The sequence below is a fragment of the Trichosurus vulpecula genome, chromosome 4 (assembly GCF_011100635.1).
Source record: "Trichosurus vulpecula isolate mTriVul1 chromosome 4, mTriVul1.pri, whole genome shotgun sequence".
In the NCBI taxonomy this organism is placed as follows: Eukaryota; Metazoa; Chordata; class Mammalia; order Diprotodontia; family Phalangeridae; genus Trichosurus; species Trichosurus vulpecula.
The window spans coordinates 347864088-347881801 of NC_050576.1; positions in this window are offsets into that span (position 1 = coordinate 347864088).

Consider the following 17714-nt stretch of genomic DNA (forward strand, 5'->3'; position numbering starts at 1 on the left):
GGTGCCCTTGATTGGGAAAAAAGTCAAGTTAGAAATTGGGCTTGTGGGGAAGAAAGATAATTAGTTTTCTTTTGGATATATTGAGTTTGATATGTACCAAATCAACACATCCATTAATAACTGTATAGTAGGCAGGTGGTAATGTAAGTCTGGAGAATTGGAGAGAGAGCAGGGCTGGTCTAGTAGACTTGACAGTCACTTACACATAAATGATACTTGAACACACTTGAACTGAGATCATTGAGAGAAAGGGTATATAAATAGAAAAGAACATAGCTGAGAACATATCCTTGATTTATCCCCACCCTTAAGTGTCTGTAGGTATATATGATAACATGATAAAACCATTTTTAAATTGCGATTTGCATGTACTTTACCATTCGGGTGGTAATCTGTAGTGAGGTATAGCTAAATTAAAATTAAATTGAAATATGAATACAAATCATTGATCTTATATCTGTGACAACCAATATAATGTGATTAGTTAGGACCATAACTGGTCACTTAGCTCCTTTATGTTCTTGGGACATAATAAGTGTTTAATAAAAGCTTGTTGATTTGATTTGACTACATAAGACACATCTGTCTCTAGGACAAGGTCAACAGCTGGTAGTTCTTGATATATTAGGAAATACGTCTTTTCTAATGAAGAAAACTAGTAGAAGTAATTAGCCCCTAGAAGGAGTACAAGCTCTGGATCTAACTTTTTCTTTGGAAAGTTTTATGTCAGTGATACTTGTTGGGGTCCTTACCCCACCCCACCCCCCCAAATCCCAGGCCTTTGTCCAGCAAAGGCCTGATCTCACGGACAATGAATGAGGCGGGAGGCAAGATGGTGAATAACTCCGTTTATTCAGGTTAGTAGCAAAACTTTTATATCTTTGGTTATGTAGGCACTAGGGCCACCCTAGTTCCTCCTACTCTCCTCCCCTCTCCTTCCCATGCTCTCCCATAATTCCCTTGTGATCAGGCAAGTCCAGACAAAGACCTGGAACTGCCATGTTGCAAACAAGGGTGAGACCCTTCATCCTGTGGCCATCTTGTTCCACCCTTATCTCAGAGCCCTGAAAACTCAGCAGGCCCTGAGTGCGGAGGTCCAAAGAGGGCAGGGGTCAGCTCTAACTTGCCCCGTTACAGATACTGAAGAGATAACAGCAACAGCAACCACCACCACCACCATCACCACCACCACCCACCACCACCACCACTTATAGTAATTGGCCCTTTCTGTAAAACCTTTACTCCTGCCATTGGAACCCATATTTGCATGGCTTGTATATATATTGACTACAAAGCTACAACTGTATCTTCCCCTATGTTCTAAAAGTTTACTTGTTTCAGTTTTGTTCTATGTTGCTAAAATAGTTCTAAATAAAGAAAACAACGTTAAAACTAGGTTTGTCTCCACTAGCAATGAGAAAATAGCAAGTTGCATAAATCTCGTATAACACAGGTGTCAAATATGTGGCCAGAGTTGACCAAACTAGATTGAGACCTATTTGGGAAATATTTAACAAAATAAATGAAAATACAATAGAACATAGATAACATCACTATGTGGTTTTCTAAGTCAACATAAATGTTCAGGGATCCTGAAATACAGTTTATATTTGAGATTGAAAATGCTGCTTCGCAAGGAAGTGATACAGAGTCTCTAGATGAAGATTACATGGAACAAATAGGTAAGGTATTGATGGTTTGTGACTTCCTCTGCTTGAAGGAGATTAGCATTTTAGATAAGACGTAGTTCCTACCATTGTGTTGGCATTCAGGAGGTGATGAGGTACAAACAGACATCACCAAAGGCAGTGATATTTGAATTAATTGGCTAAGGTCTGCTATACTTTTTCAAATAACATTTCTCTGTGACATAGTAGTTTCTGCACAACAAAATTTCATCATCCTACAGTCATTCAAGTGATGAGCTTTTCTGAATTTGACTAGATTGGTTAAAGGACCAGAGACATACAGTTCCTACATACAAAGTGCCACCAATAACTATATACTAATGTTTCTGTAGTTCTTTGAGTCACTTCTAGGTCATGTGACCAAAAAAAGTATGAGGCATTTTCTCCAATCCTCATGAGCTCTCAAATCTTCTCAAATAAAAATCATGCATGAAAGATTTGATTCTATGATATAGCTGGACCTTTAGATGTTTACTATACATTACATTCCACCTCCCAATGAAGTGTTTTGGTAACGGACTCCCTTCTCAATTCTGCCTCTTAGATTCCCTGTCTTGTTTCATTACTGGGCTCAACTATCAAGTCCTACATGAGATGTTAGCTTATCCCTTTGTTTTTAGTGCTTTATATCTCTTGAATTGTTATCACTCCTTTGTTTTTCAAAATCAAATTTTAATTTTACAAAAATTCTATGTATTATCTTACATGTCCCTTATATAAACTTTATAATTATATAATCTTTTAACTGCTCTCCAAATAGAATGCAAACTCCTTAATGGCCCAGATGTTTTGCTCCTGTCATTATATGGAAAGAACTTAGCACAGGACCCTGCACATAGTAGGTACTTAATTATCACTTGTTTAACTGAGTTTGTTGAAACTATTGAAAACCAAAGTCTCTGAAGAATCAAAATTATAGATACCTTAGTGGTTATCTATTTATTTCTACATCTATGCACACTTTTCTGTTGATGTATGTCTTTTTAGAGTAAGTAGCTTTATAGATACTGTCTCAGGCATAGATTATCATCATTTATCAAGTACTCATAACACAGCATTTAACTCATCAAAAATGGCATCACTGAATCTCTTATAGCATAAAATGCTAATGTCCATAGAGTATCTCAAATATATAACTGAATGAGGAAAGACAAACTTCAATTATCAAAAATTAATGGTTATTCAGTGAATTATAATATATGCTTTTAATTTATAAAGTTTTGTATGGAATAGTTTTGCCACTAATATCAGATGATTAGAATTGAATTAGCTTCAGTCTTCAATGCTAAATAGAATATATATGCTCCTGATCCCTTGAGGTGACTCACTCTTCTCGGTAGCCCTCCACTCAAGAGATAGTCATTTCCACTAATGCTAAGCCTATTGCATGTCTGAAAACTTTTATAGCTACAGCAGCTCAATTTGAGTTGTATTTCCCTTCTTTTTACCAAGTCTTGTATGAAAATGCTGAGGGACAATGAAAGAAATCATCAGAAGATGGCCAGCCAGAAAGAAAAACAAAGATGAGAAGCAAACAGTAAATAGTTTGCTGTTTAATAAGCAATCCATGACTGTTTATATTAATTTTAAAAATATTTTTAATTTATGGAATACAATGAGTATTTACGTAACAAAGTACAATAATAAAGATGATTGCACGTGAAATTGCAAATCTATATGCACAACTTGCTGTTCCTTTCAAATATACAACAAAGATAACCTAAAAATTTCTTTTTTTCTTCCCCTGCCTTCAACCTCTACCCTAGAGATGGCTACCATTAGACACAAATAGGTGTGTGTGTGTGTGTGTGTGTGTGTGTGTGTGTGTGTGTGTGTAAAATTATTCTATACATACTTCTATTATTAGTTGTTTCTCTGGATGCAGACAGCATCTTTCTTCCTATGTCCTTTATAGTTAATTTAGGTATTTATAATAGTCAAAATGACTTATCCTCTCAAAGTCATTCTTAAAACAATTGTTATTACTTTATACAATATTCTCTTGGTTCTGCTCATTTTACTCTCCATTATTTTGAGCAATACATAATAATCCTGTATTTGGCAAGTGTAAAGATTCAACATTTTGGGATAAGAATTAAGTATTCGGTAAAAAAAAATGTTGGGAAAACTGGAAAGTAGTATGGCTTAAATTAAAACTAAAACTAAAAAAAATTATATTTGATTAAAATTTTTTCAGCCATTCCTCAATTGATGGACACTCCCTTAGTTTCTAGTACTTTGCCACTGTGCGCGCGCATGTGCGCACACACGCGCGTGCACGCGCACGCACACACACACACACCCACAAGTACTACCATAAATTCTTTTGTGCGAATGATCCCTGTTTCTCTTTCTTCCTTGTTTTTGGGGTACAGGGCAGGTAATTGTATCACTGGACCTCAGAATTGCTTTAATTTTTCATTTCCCTATTATCAGTGATAAGGAACATCTTTCCCATATACTATAACTATTTATAACTCAGAGTTCTTTCCTCAAGAATTCATATCTTTTGACAATCTATCAATTGGGAAATTGTTTTTAATAAATTTAAATCAGCATCTTATATATCTTAGACATGAAAGCTTTATGAGAGAAACTTCCTTCCAAGATATAGATACATATATACATACATCACGTACATTCATACATACACATACATATATACACATACACCTATACACACATACATAGACACACACATATACATATACATAAACACATATATGTATATGTGTATATATATGTACATGTATACGTGTGTGTGTATACACACACACACACACACACACACACACACACATATATATATATATATATATATATATATATATATATATATATTTCTGCAGGACTTCTTTCCAGTTTTCCTGGCAGTTTTTTATTTGATTTGTTATTTGTTTTGTTTTGTTGAGGACCCTACTAGGTGTGTTTGTTTATGTTGTGTACCCAATCTGTTTCACTGCTCAGGTTCTCTATTTTTTAACCAGTACCAAAACAGTTAGGGAGTTATTGAACAAATAATGTTATATGAATGTAATGGAATACTATTGGGAAATAAGAAATAATTAGAGAGATGGTTTCAGAAAAGTCTGGGAATGTTTACATAAATACAGAGTGAAGTACCCAGAATCAAGAGAATAAGTTATGCAATAACAATGCCACTGTTCAAATGAACAAATTCAAAGACATAAGAGCACTGATTAGCACAATGGTCAATCGTATTTCTAGGGGATTAATGATGGAAAATCTTATATCCCTCCTAACAGAGAGGTAATGGACTTCATATACAGGTTAAAACATAAATTTTTGTACATGGCCAAATTGGAATTTGTCTTTCTTTACTATGTATATTTGTTTCAAGTGTTGTAACAAATGTAGGGAGAAAGGGAGCATATCATTATCATAACTCAAACTATACTAGAAAGCAATGATCATCAAAATGATTTGCAACTGTTTAAAATTATATAGGTCAATCAATGCTTGCTTAATACTTATTTTACCTCTATTTTCTCTGCAAGACGGTTCTGTCTTCTCCCCGTAAGCCAGTAGTTACTCAAACAAGAAGGATTTTTTGAGCACTCCCTGGGTGCCCTGCTCACAATAGGCCACTAATATAGTTCAGGTCAGGTTGATTCCAACCATATCTCAATTTACTTGTTGGCCATTCCCTCACCCACTTCCAATGACCTTGAACACTGCCTTTCCTACCTTGCCCTCTTACTTCTTCTGCCCCATTTCCAGTTCTACATAGGAACAGGACTGGATCTATGATTTTATCAATCTAGGGAACTCCTAAATGAAGAAATTACCTCTACCAATGTAGGCTGGCATCTTCTCTGCCACTTATGGTATTAAAGAACTGCCTAGAGCACTAAATGACTTGCCCAGTGTCACTAGCCAGTGTATATCCTAGGTGAAATTTGAATCCAGATCTTTCTGACTTCAAAGCTAGCTCTCTAACCACTTATTAACACTATATCTCCCCAGTTCTCTAAGCCATAATTAAATCAATACTGCTATTCCTACTGGAAATGGTCTGTTAATCTACTCCCTTATTGCTACACTGATTAGCCTCCTTATTTTTCAAAATGGTTTCCCATTCTGGCTACCGGTGGCTCTTAGATTATCATTCTCCAATAAAATGAAAGTGTCTTCATGGCAGGAACTTTCTCTCTTTTGTTGAGAAATTCTCCCTCACACCGTCCAAAAGTAATTCCCTCTAAAGGGCTTGCTTGGACCCTCAAATGAGTGTCCACTGGACTGGAACTCTTCCACCACCATTCTGTTTTATTCCTTTACTGGCCTACCATTGGACTTGACTTCTATTTTAATACATGAGTTCAGAAATTTGAATCTTTCAGACTACCACAAGTTATTCCTTTGTAGCATGATTTAATTTTCATCCAAAAGCCCAAATTCTACAATTCTATCAAATAGATTAAGGAACTATCTAGGCCTTCTGGGCTTATATCATCATCATCATCATCAAAAGCTAGTGTTCATATAGCACTTAAAAGATTTTTAAAACACTTACAAATAGCACCTCATTTTTTCCCTCACAAAACCCTCAGAAATAGATATTATTATCACTGTTTGTACAGATGAGAAAATTGAAGATGAGAAAAGTTAAGTGGCTTGCCCAGTGTCACACAGCTAATAAATATTTGTGGCTATCTTTGAACTCACATTTTTCTGAATCTAGGTTGAGTGCTTTATCCCCTCTAGCATCATACTTCTATTCATTAATTCAATGTAAAGTATGATTAATTTTTACATTCTGTAGTACTTCGTAACTTGATCACAAATTTGGGAGGTAATGTAGTTGTACTACTAAGCTAGAAGTTAGGAGATGAGTTCAAATTCAGCTTTCCCACTTGCTCTCTATGCCCCCTTCTCTAGCTTCCTTATCAATAAATTCAATAATTTGACCTGATAATACCCAAGGTCCTTTCACTCTTGCATTTTAGTAAATCTGAGTCATGCTGAAAAAGTGTAAAATGAGGTCTTACTTGGCAGACAATCTTCAAACTGTACTGCTTTAATTAGAGTGGACCTGCATACTGGGTAGAGAATGTTTATATAGATGACAGATTCTAGAACTTGTACATTATTAAGTTGGATAAGGACTACACAAATTATTTAATGCCTGGATGAAGAATCCTCTTTGCCAATATAAGTATTCCCCTTCTGTGTAGTTTATATTCTAAGATTTTATTTATTGGGCATTAATTTTATTGGGAGATGAACATTTTTCTCATGTAAATTATAGCTTTATAGTAAGATTTCTCCATATTTTGTTAACCTTTCAAAGACCCAATCATCCTGAAATCTTGACCCATTATATGAAGACAATAAATCCAGAACCTTTAGTCATCCTATCAATGTACAATTCTTGAATAAAGCAAACCTTTACTGTGACCATGGTGTGTGTGTGTGTGTGTGTGTGTGTGTGTGTGTGTTTGTGTGTGTGTGTATCTGACACACACACGTAGAAGTGTATTTGGCACTCAGCACTCAAAAACGATAACAACCCAGTTCTACTGTATATGGAATAGGTAATTATAATCAATTTAATTTAAATTAAAGTTGTTAGTATCATTGTGTATATGGTTTTGTGGATGATTAGGAACTGATTCAGCACATAGAAATGCCATTTTAACAGTTTTCAATTCAATTTGAGAAAAATTTTTAGTTGGCAATAAATGGTCTGATTGGACACATTGACTGGTATTTGTATTTTAACCACAAGGCCTCAGATGAAGAGAAGTAAGCAGTGTTGTGCCAGTGTCCACTCTACTTAGAGTTGGGCAGTAGACATGACAGCTGTAGAGATGAACTGCTTATAGTACCTGCTAATTAGATAGCATTAATATAACTATGAAACATTTTTAAATTAAGATGCTCATAAGCAATTTAACTATAAGGAAACGATTTACTCATAGATCCACTGGAGTAATTGAACAAAGTTGGAGAATAAAAGGGAAAAGTAAAAGGAAAGAACATTTTATTCATCAGCAAGGAAGAAATGTTTTCTGGCTCCACTTAATCAAATGTTTCATCTGGAGCTAGCACAGCTCAACTCATTCCAGATGTAAACTGAAAAAAAAGTTTAATACGTCAGTCTCTATTGTTAGTTATGACTAAAACATTTGCAAAGTTCTTAGAAGACAAAATATCTTTTTTTTAAATAAAACACATGATTTGGGGACATTTATTGCCTTTATTTTGACTTATAAAGTGGTTAGGTTTCTGTGTATAAATAAATTGACTTGACAGAAATTTTAGAAATATAGAAAGTTTATTGGCTGATGACAGCTCTTGAAAAATTAAACCAAAACATCCCTCCTGTTTTATACTGAGTACTTACCATTATACAAATATCTGCCTAGGGCTTGATGGGAAGAGAAGTTTGCAGAATCTATAGTTTTTGTTTCTTTGGTGATTTCAAGGAGAGGAGTTATGGAAATGTAGCTAGCTGTGTCTGGTAGATTAGACAGTGTATAGTTTTTCTTGGGATTGTTAAAAGAAATCTTAGAGGGGGAAAGACAAGATGTCAGAGTACATTCTGGGACCCACCTGAACTCTTCCAATATCCCTTCCAAACAACTTTAAGATAATGCCTAAAATCAAATTTTGGAGTGGCAGAGCCAACACAAGGTCAGAAGGAGACATATTTCCAGCCTAAGAAAGTCTGGAGGAGACTTCTGGTAACACTGGAATGGTTATGGGTGCAGAGCCTGGTAGGAGCACCATACATAGTCCTTCAAGGCACCATAATAGCCATAGCAGCTTTTTGGGAGCTCTCAGCCTAGGCATGGTAAGGAGGTTAGACAACTAGTCAGAAAGTGGTTAAAAGGGACCCTTTGCTGACACTGAGTACAGCTGATGCTTATTGGCAACTCTATTGTTCATAAGTAATTCTGGGTCACATTTCCAGGGTGGAGAGGAGCCCTTGTGATTTTTCACAAGGGAGCAAGTGCTCAGGTTACAGTTCAATGCCAAGAGGGGAAGGGATGCCCTGGTCACAGTTCCAGGGCTAAGAGGAACACTAGTATTGGTGGTTGCAGGGGAGTAGGGGCTATTCCTGGGTAAAGACCAGAAAGAAGACCAGAATAAAACAGTGAACACACTATCCATACTACCTTGGAAGCACTGAAAACTTGCATAGCCCCAGATCTGGCTCTGGAAATAAAAGCATGAAAAAGCCTGAAGCTCGGGACAGTGCTTTCTCACCCCCAACATGAGCAGAGTCCAACTTTAACATAAAGTTCAAAGTGAAGAAATAGGCTGAGAAAATAAGCAGACAACAATAAAAGAACTTGACCATAAAAATCTATTACAGTGGCAGAGAAGATCAAGACACAAATTTGGAAAAAAAACAACAATGTGAAAACAAGTGCAAAGCCTCAAAGAAAAATGCTAATTGGACCCAAGGCCAGCATGAATTCTTGGAAGAATTAAAGAAAGAGATGAATGGTAGAGGAAGAAATGAGAGTGATGCAAGAAAATTATGAAAAAAAAGAATTAACAGCTTGATAAAAGAGGTACAAAAATTACTGAAGACTATTACTTTAAAAACAGATTGTCCTAATGGTTAAAAAGAATCATGAAAATTAACCGAAGATAAGAAATCCTTAAAAAGCAGAATTGACAAAATGGAAAAAGTACAAAAGCTGACTGAAAAAAAATAATTCCTTAAAAATTATAATTGAACAGGTGGAAGCTAATGACTCCATAAACTTTCGGAAACAATAAAACAAATTAAAAAGAATAAAAAAGTAGAAAAAAGTGAAATATCTCCTCAGAAAAACAATTGATCTGGAAAACAGATTAAGGAGAGATAATTTTAAAAAACTGGACTGCCTGAAATCCATGATATAAAAAGGAAAACCTAACATCATATTTTAAGAAATTATAAAGGAAAACTGCCCCATATATTAGATCCAGGTGGCAAAATATAAATTGAAAGACTCTACCAATCACTTCCTGAAACAGATTCAAAAATTAAAATTCTCAGGAATATTGTCACCAAATTTTAGAGCTCCCATGTCAAGCAAAAAATATTGCAAGCAGCCAGAAAGAAACAATTCAAAAGTTTTGGAGCCACAGTCAAGATCACACATGCTTTAGCATTTTCCATGTTAAAAAAGTAGAGGGTTTGGGATATGATATTCTGGAGAGGAAAGTAGCTAGGATTACAACCAAGAATAACCTACCCCCTAAAGCTCAGTATAATCGTTCAGGCTAAAAATGGATATTTAATGAAATAGAGGACTTCAAGTATTCCTGATACAGAGACCAGAGTTGAATGGAAAATTTGATGTTCTAAAACTCAAGAGAGAGAGAGAGAGAGAGAGAGAGAGAGAGAGAGAGAGAGAGTAATCACTCAGTAGAATTAAACTGTTTATATTCTTACATGGGAAGATGATACAAAACTCATAAGAACTTTATCACTTTTAGGAGATGTTAGAAGGAGTCTACATAGAGGGCAGAGGTGTGAGTCAATAATGTTGGGATGATCTCTTAAAAAAGAATGTAGGGGTGAGAATGAAGAATTCACTGGGAGAAGGGGGTAGGGAGAGGTGGAATGGAACAAATTTTCTCACATAAAGGAAGCAAGGAACCTTCATAATAGAGGAGAAAATGAGAGGGGATGGCAGGCAATGCTCGAACTTCAGTTTCATCAGGATTGGTTCAAAGAGGGAAGAACACACACACACACACACACACACACACACACACACACACACACTCCCTCCCTCCCTCTCTCTCTCAGGTATATTTATCTTACCCAATAGAGAGATAAGAAGGTAAGGGTGAGGGTGGATTGGAAGAGGCAATAGTCTGAAGCAAGACAGACTTTTGAGTAGGTACAGGATAAAAAGAGAGAAAGGATGAACAGAGGAAAACATGATGGAGGGAAATACACATAGTGATGATAATTATGAATTTTAATGGAATTAGCTAACCCATAGAATGGAAGAAGTTTGGAGAATGAATTGGAAACTAGATTCTAAAAATATGTATAAGAGAAACATTTAAGATAAAGGCACACACAGAATTGAAAAGAAGGGTTGAAATGAAGAGTTGAAGTGAAATGAAACAGAATCTTTTATGCTTCAGCTGAGGTGAAGAGGGCAGGGATGTCAGTCATAACCTCAGACAAGGCAAAGGCAAATTTAGACCTAATTGGACCAAAAAGAGATAATCAGAGAGACTACATTTTGCTAAAAGGTACCATAGACAGTGAAGTAATATCAAAAATTTTACAGCAAGTTTCTCTAACAAAGACCCCATTTTATCAAATATGTGAACTGAGTCAAATTTATAAAAAAAAAGGAGCCATTCCCTAGTTGATAAATGGTCAAAGGATATGAACAGGTAGTTTTAAGGAAAAAAATCAGAGGTATTCATAGTCATATGAAAAAAATGTCCTAAATCATTATTGGTTAGAGAAAGATAAATTCCTTATACCTAACACAAATGACAAATGCTGGAGGGGATGAGGGAAAAGAAAGAAGATCAATGCACTATTAGTGGAACTGTGAACTAGTCCAATCATTCTGGAGAAGAATTTGGAACTACACCCAAAAGCCTATAAAATTGTTCATATATTTTGACCCAGCAATACCACTACTAAGTCTGTACCTTAAAGAAATCAAAAGAAAAGGAAATATTTATAGCAGGAATTTCTCTCTCTCTCTCTCTCTCTCTCTCTCTCTCTCTCTCTCTCTCTCTCGGCAAAGAATAGGAAATTTGAGGGATCCTCGTCAATGGGGAAATGGCTAAACGAGTTGTGGCTTATAGTTGTGGTGGAGTACTACCATTCCTTAAGAAATGACGAGGAGGGTAGCTTTAGTTAAAGAAAAAAAAGCATGGCAAGACCTATATGAACTGAGACAAAGTGAAGTGACAAGAACTAGGAGATCACTGTATGCAGTAAGAACAATGTTGTAATGATGATCAACCAAGACTTGGTTACTCTGATCAATGCAATGGTCCAAAACACTTCCAAAGCACTCATGATGAAAACATCTCCAGAGACAAAACTGATGAACTCTGAGTGCAAATTGAAGGATTTTTTTTTGGCTTTTTTATTTTTATTTTTGCTTTTTATTTATTTATTTTTATTTTTGCATTGTTGCTAGTATGGAAATATGTTTGCATTATTTTATATATAATTGATATATTTTTGTTTTTCTTCTCAGTGGGTGGGGAGGAATGGGAAGGAGGGAGAGAAGCTGGTACTCAAAATTTTAAAAGAATGTTAAAGATGAGTATATTAAACAACTCAGGAAAATAAAAAACAAAGAAAAGGGTAAATGCCATTATAACCCCCAGTAGACACATTTTGGGAAGCAATGAGTAGATCTGTACATTTGGAGATATGAGCACTTGTATAGTAGTAGTAGGAAATAATGTTGGTAGGGTAGGTTGGGCCAGACTGGTTTTCAGTGTCAGGCTATGGGTTTGGACATTATTTCTTAGGCACTGGGGAGCTAACAATAGTTTTTGAATGAGAAGTGGGCTGATCATACAACTATCATTGGAAGGAAGCTTAGAAGTTATGTATTTTAAATTTCTCAATTTACAGATGAGGAAACTGAGGACCTGAGAAGTTTAGGGATTTGCCCCACATAACACAGGCAAGGTACCGGGTCAATAACAGAAGTTAGATTTGAACTCTGGGCTCATGATCATAAGTTCACTGTTTGACATTCAGCATTCTTTACACTGTTCCATACTGACACCTCAATGAAAGTAGTGTTTTAAGAACACTGGTCTGGCAGCATTTATCAGAGGGACAAGTCTAGAGGCAAGAAGAAAAATTTAGTGGTGTTATCACTTGACAGAGAAGGCCCAAAGGAGAAGTAAAGAAGTTACCTAGTTCATTCTAATTTTGAAAATGGGGCTACTCATGATGGGTCAGTTTGGTAACAAGGGAGGCAAATCAGATACTAATTGACTAGGGGATACCATAAAACTTTTAGGTTACTTTAAAATCACTCAATGAGGTAAATCAATCCCTTTGAATTTTAGCCTAATCCCTCCTGGATCACAGTGAATAATGGCCTCAAGTTTATGTAATAGGTCCCTTAGACACAACCAGACAGAGCAATTAGGCATTAATAAAAAAAGTGAAAACACATTAAACATCCAATAACTACCTTAAGCAGGGGCTCAAGGCACATATCTCACTTTCTCTTAAGACCAGGACACTCTCAGGGTGCAACTTAAGCACTAAGTCACTTCCTGTCCACCAAACAAACAAAGGTTGTGTCTTAGAAGGGCTCCTTACCCCTAGCTGGTTCCACTTCAACATACTCCCCTAAATTTTACTACTTTACTACCTCACCATTCCTGTCATTGAAAATATCAATATGCATTATCTCCAACAGGGTACAAGTGGTTCAGTGTCCAGGGCAATTGTGGGTGCCAGTGGTTTCTGTCGGGGTGGTGGCTCCCATGAAGGTTCTGCACGGCCCTTTGGTATAATTAGCAAGATGTTAACTTTTGCTGGAGGTCTCCTCCCACTCCCATTTTCTTCAATTCTTCTTAAAGTGACCCTTCCTTTTATAGTAAAATTACAGTCCCCTCCACCCCTTTGTTTTCTAAATCACCTTTTCTGGCTCTTTGACTCTTCCCCTCAATCTTTCTGTATCTCCTTTTTCATAGCTGAGGTCAACATTTTCACTTCCTTAACCTTACTTTCCTTCTCTTTTCTTAAATTCATTCTTCTAACTGCTAATCACATAAGATACAATTACCTTGAGTCGACTATTAATTTTCTCATTCTAGCTGGGGCAGACTTTATGAAAGTAATTGCAAATGTCTGCTGCCAACTGACGTAAGTGGAAGGGATTGCTTTTAGATAATACCCATTTTCTGGATCTGAGCAAATTTCTGGAGTGGAAGCAGGCAAATGAATATATAAAAAGCACTGAGGTATTCCTGTGAATTTTGAGGTTTTTTTTTTTAAATCATTTATCTATGTAGATATTTATTTATTTAACATTTTTAGTTTTCAGCATTGATTTCCACGAATTTGAATTACAAATTTTCTCCCCACTTCTACCCTCCCCTCCACCCCAAGATGGCATGTATTCTGATTGCCTGGTTCCCCAGTCAGCCCACCCTTCTGTCACCCCACTCCCTGCTCCATCCCCATTTACCTTACTTTCTTGTAGGGCAAGATAGATTTCTATGCCCCATTGCCTGTACATCTTATTTCCTAGTGGCATATAAAAACACGTTTATTTTGAACATCTTCTTTTAAAACTTTGAGTTCCAAATTCTCTCCCCTCTTCCCTCCCCAACCAAGCTCCCTAAGAAGGCAAGCAATTCAACATAGGCCACATGTGTATCATTATGCAAGACCCTTCCACAATACTCATGTTGTGAAAGACTAACTATATTTTGCTCCTTCCTATCCTATCCCTCTTTATTGAATTTTCTCCCTTGACCTTGTCCCTTTTTGAAAGTGTTTGCTTTTGATTACCTCCTCCCCCTATCTGCCCTCCCTTCTATCTTCCTCCCTTTTTTATCTCCTTCCTCCTTCTTTCCTGTAGGTTAAAATACCCAATTGAGTGTGTATGTTATTGGCTCCTCAGGTCAAATCCAATGAAAACAGGTTTAACTCATTCTCCCTCACCTTCCCCCTCTTCCCTTCCTACAGAACTGTTTTTTCTTGCCACTTTTATGTGAGATAATTTATCCCATTCTATCTCTCCCTTTCTCCCTGTCTCAATTCATTTGTCTCTCATCCTTTAATTTGATTTTATATTTTTTTAGATATCATCCCTTCATATTTAACTCACCTCGTGCCCTCTCTCTCTCTCTCTCTCTCTCTCTCTATATATATATATATATATATATATATGCACATATATATATACACATATACACACACACACACATATACGCACACACACATATCTATATCTATATCTATATCTATATCTATATCTATATCTATATCTATATCTATATCCCCTTCAGCTACCCTAATACTGAGGTCTTATAAATTATACACATATCTTTCCATGTAGGAATGTAAACAAAACAGTTCAATTTTAGTAAGTCCCTTATGATTTCTCTTTCTTGTTTACCTTTTCATGCTTCTCTTGATTCTTGTGTCTGAAAGTCAAATTTTCTACTCAGCTCTGGTCTTTTCACTGAGAAAGCTTGAAAGTCCTCTATTTTATTGAAAATCCATATTTTGCCTTGAAGCATGATACTCAGTTTTGCTGGGTAGGTGATTCTTGGTTTTAATCCTAGCTCCATTGACCTCCACAATATCATATTCCAAGCCCTTCAATCCCTTAATGTAGTAGGTGCTAGATCTTGTGTTATCCTGATTTTGTTTCCACAATACTCAAATTGTTTCTTTCTGGCTGCTTGCAGTATTTTCTCCTTGATCTGGGAGCTCTGGAATTTGGTGACAATATTCCTAGCAGTTTTCTTTTTGGGATCTTTTTCAGGAGGTGATTGGTGGATTCTTTCAATTTCTATTTTACCCTCTGGCTCTAGAATATCAGGGCAATTCTCCTTGACAGTTCCTTGAAAGATGATATCTAGGCTCTTTTTTTGATCATGGCTTTCAGGTAGTCCAATAATTTTTAAATTATCTCTCTTGGATCTATTTTCCAGGTCAGTGGTTTTTCCAATGAGATATTTCACATTGTCTTCCATTTTTTCATTCCTTTGGTTCTGTTTTATAATATCTTGATTTCTCATAAAGTCACTAGCTTTCACTTGTTCCAATCTAATTTTTAAGGTAGTATTTTCTTTAGTGGTCTTTTGGACCTCCTTTTCCATTTGGGTAATTCTGCCTTTCAAGGCATTCTTCTCCTCATTGACTTTTGGAGCTCTTTTGCCATTTGAGTTAAAGGTGTTATTTTTTTCAGTATTTCTTGGGTCTCCTTTAGCAAGTCATTAACTTGTTTTTCATTGTTTTCTCACATCACTCTCATTTCTCTTCCCAATTTTTCCTCTACTTCTCTAACTTGCTTTTCCAAATCCTTTTTGAGCCCTTCCACAGCCTGGGGCCAATTCATGTTTTTTTTGGAAGCTTTCAGTATCGGCTCTTTGACTTTGTTGAGTTCTTCTGGCTGTATGTTTTGGTATTCTTTGTCACCAAAGAAAGATTCCAAAGTTTGAGTCTGAATCCGAGTGTGGTTGTGCTGGCTGGCCATGTTTGCAGCTACCTACTTGAACCTTGAGTTTTTCTTTGGGGTATAACTGCTTGTGGAATAGACAGTACTTTGTCCCAAGCTTAAGGGGCTGCACTGTTGTTTTCAGAGGTATTTCTACCAGCAATCTCTGCCACACCAGTGCTCCTCCTCCCCCAAGAACCACCAACCCAGTCTGTGACTCAGATTTAACCAGGCTCTGCACTCCAGCTGTGATCTGCCACTTAATTCCTCCCACCAGGTGGGCCAGGGGCTGGAAGCAACTGCAGTTGTAGTTCTCTGAGCTTGCCTCAGAGCTGCAGCACCTCTACTTCCCCCAGCGTGGTGGCCTAACCACAAACTCCTTTCACTCTGCCACTGCAATTTTTCCCACTAACCTTCTCTGTTGTCTTTGGTTTTTGTGGATTGAGAAGTCTGGTAACTGCCATAGCTCACTGACTCAGGGCACTAAGACCTGTTCCCCCTGGCTCCTGGTCTGGTTGGTCCAGTCGCAGCCCACGCTGGGCTCTGCTCTGCTCTGCTGCCAGCTCCATGCGGTAGACCTTACCCAGCAACCATCCAGGCTGTCCTGGACTGAAGCCCTGCTTCCCTCTGCTATTTTGTGAGTTCTGCAGTTCTAGAATTTGTTCAGAGATATTTTTCATAGGTGTTTGGAGGGTCCTGGGGGGAGAACTTTAGGCAAGTCCCTGCTATCCAGCTGCCACCTTGGTTCCGCCCCTGAGTTTTTTTAATGGAACTTTTCTCAATTTATTGGTTGTGTTGCTTGCTCCAGAGCATCATAGAGGGTCATTTTGTGTCATTGAACATTTCCTAGTCCCCCTCATTATTACAATTACATTCAGTAGCCATTTTGGGCCTTGTGGTCTGTTATGTTCATCTTCTACCATTGCAACACAGGGAGGACCTTTGCCTTTTCATCCTTTGTGAGAAAGGCATCTAATAATTCATTGCTGTCATCCAAATTAGTGTTATGGCTCCTGGTCTTAATTTTCCTAATGATGGTGACTTTGTTTATTCTGAAGAGATGGAGTATGTCTTGCTTAAGAGAGGATTTGATTATTCCCTACAAAAGTGGTTCTAAGGGTGCCATGGTCTTTGATCATGAGGAATACAGATTATGTAGGAGTGGTCAAGTGGAGACTGACACCTCTAATAGCATGGTAATGTGAAAGTACACTGAGATTAATACATCTGTTTTTTATGAGTTATCTTACCAAACAGGTGCACTGGACACAGAGTAAGCCCATTTGCCAAGAGCAGACAGTCAGGAGCCTGCAGTGGGGCAAAGGCTTGCTTACTCCCAGATACTTTTGCTCTTTTTTGCTGGCTGACCTTGCTGAGCTATTCCCCCTCCCCACCTCAAACTGGCCCAAACCGGCCTTGAAGTCAACTGTTCCTGCAAAATATCCTGTTTCTGTGTCCTACGTGTTCTTGGGAAAGACCTTCCATTCTTTTCCTGAACTTACTCTTTGCAGTTTTCAAGCAAAGACCTCCCCTTCCTCTCCTCAGGCTGTGGGCTCTCTTGTATTTTGTACTGGGGTGTCTTGGCACTAGTGTCTCATTTCCTTTCTAATAGAACTTTTCTGCTTTCCACTCAGCTTAGATTTCTCTTCATTTTGAGTGGTAGGCTTTGCCCACTTGACAGTAATGAAGGGCAGTCAGCTTGAAAGTCTGATCCAACAATAATCCATTTGCCTAGGCTCTAGATCTTCAAGTCTGGTTTTTAGCATTTTCAGCCAACAATAATCCAAGGTCTTATTTATCTGGTCAAATTTTCTTGCCATGATTATCTACATACCAAGTCCAGTCCAAACTGATCTTTAGTGCTGGAGTT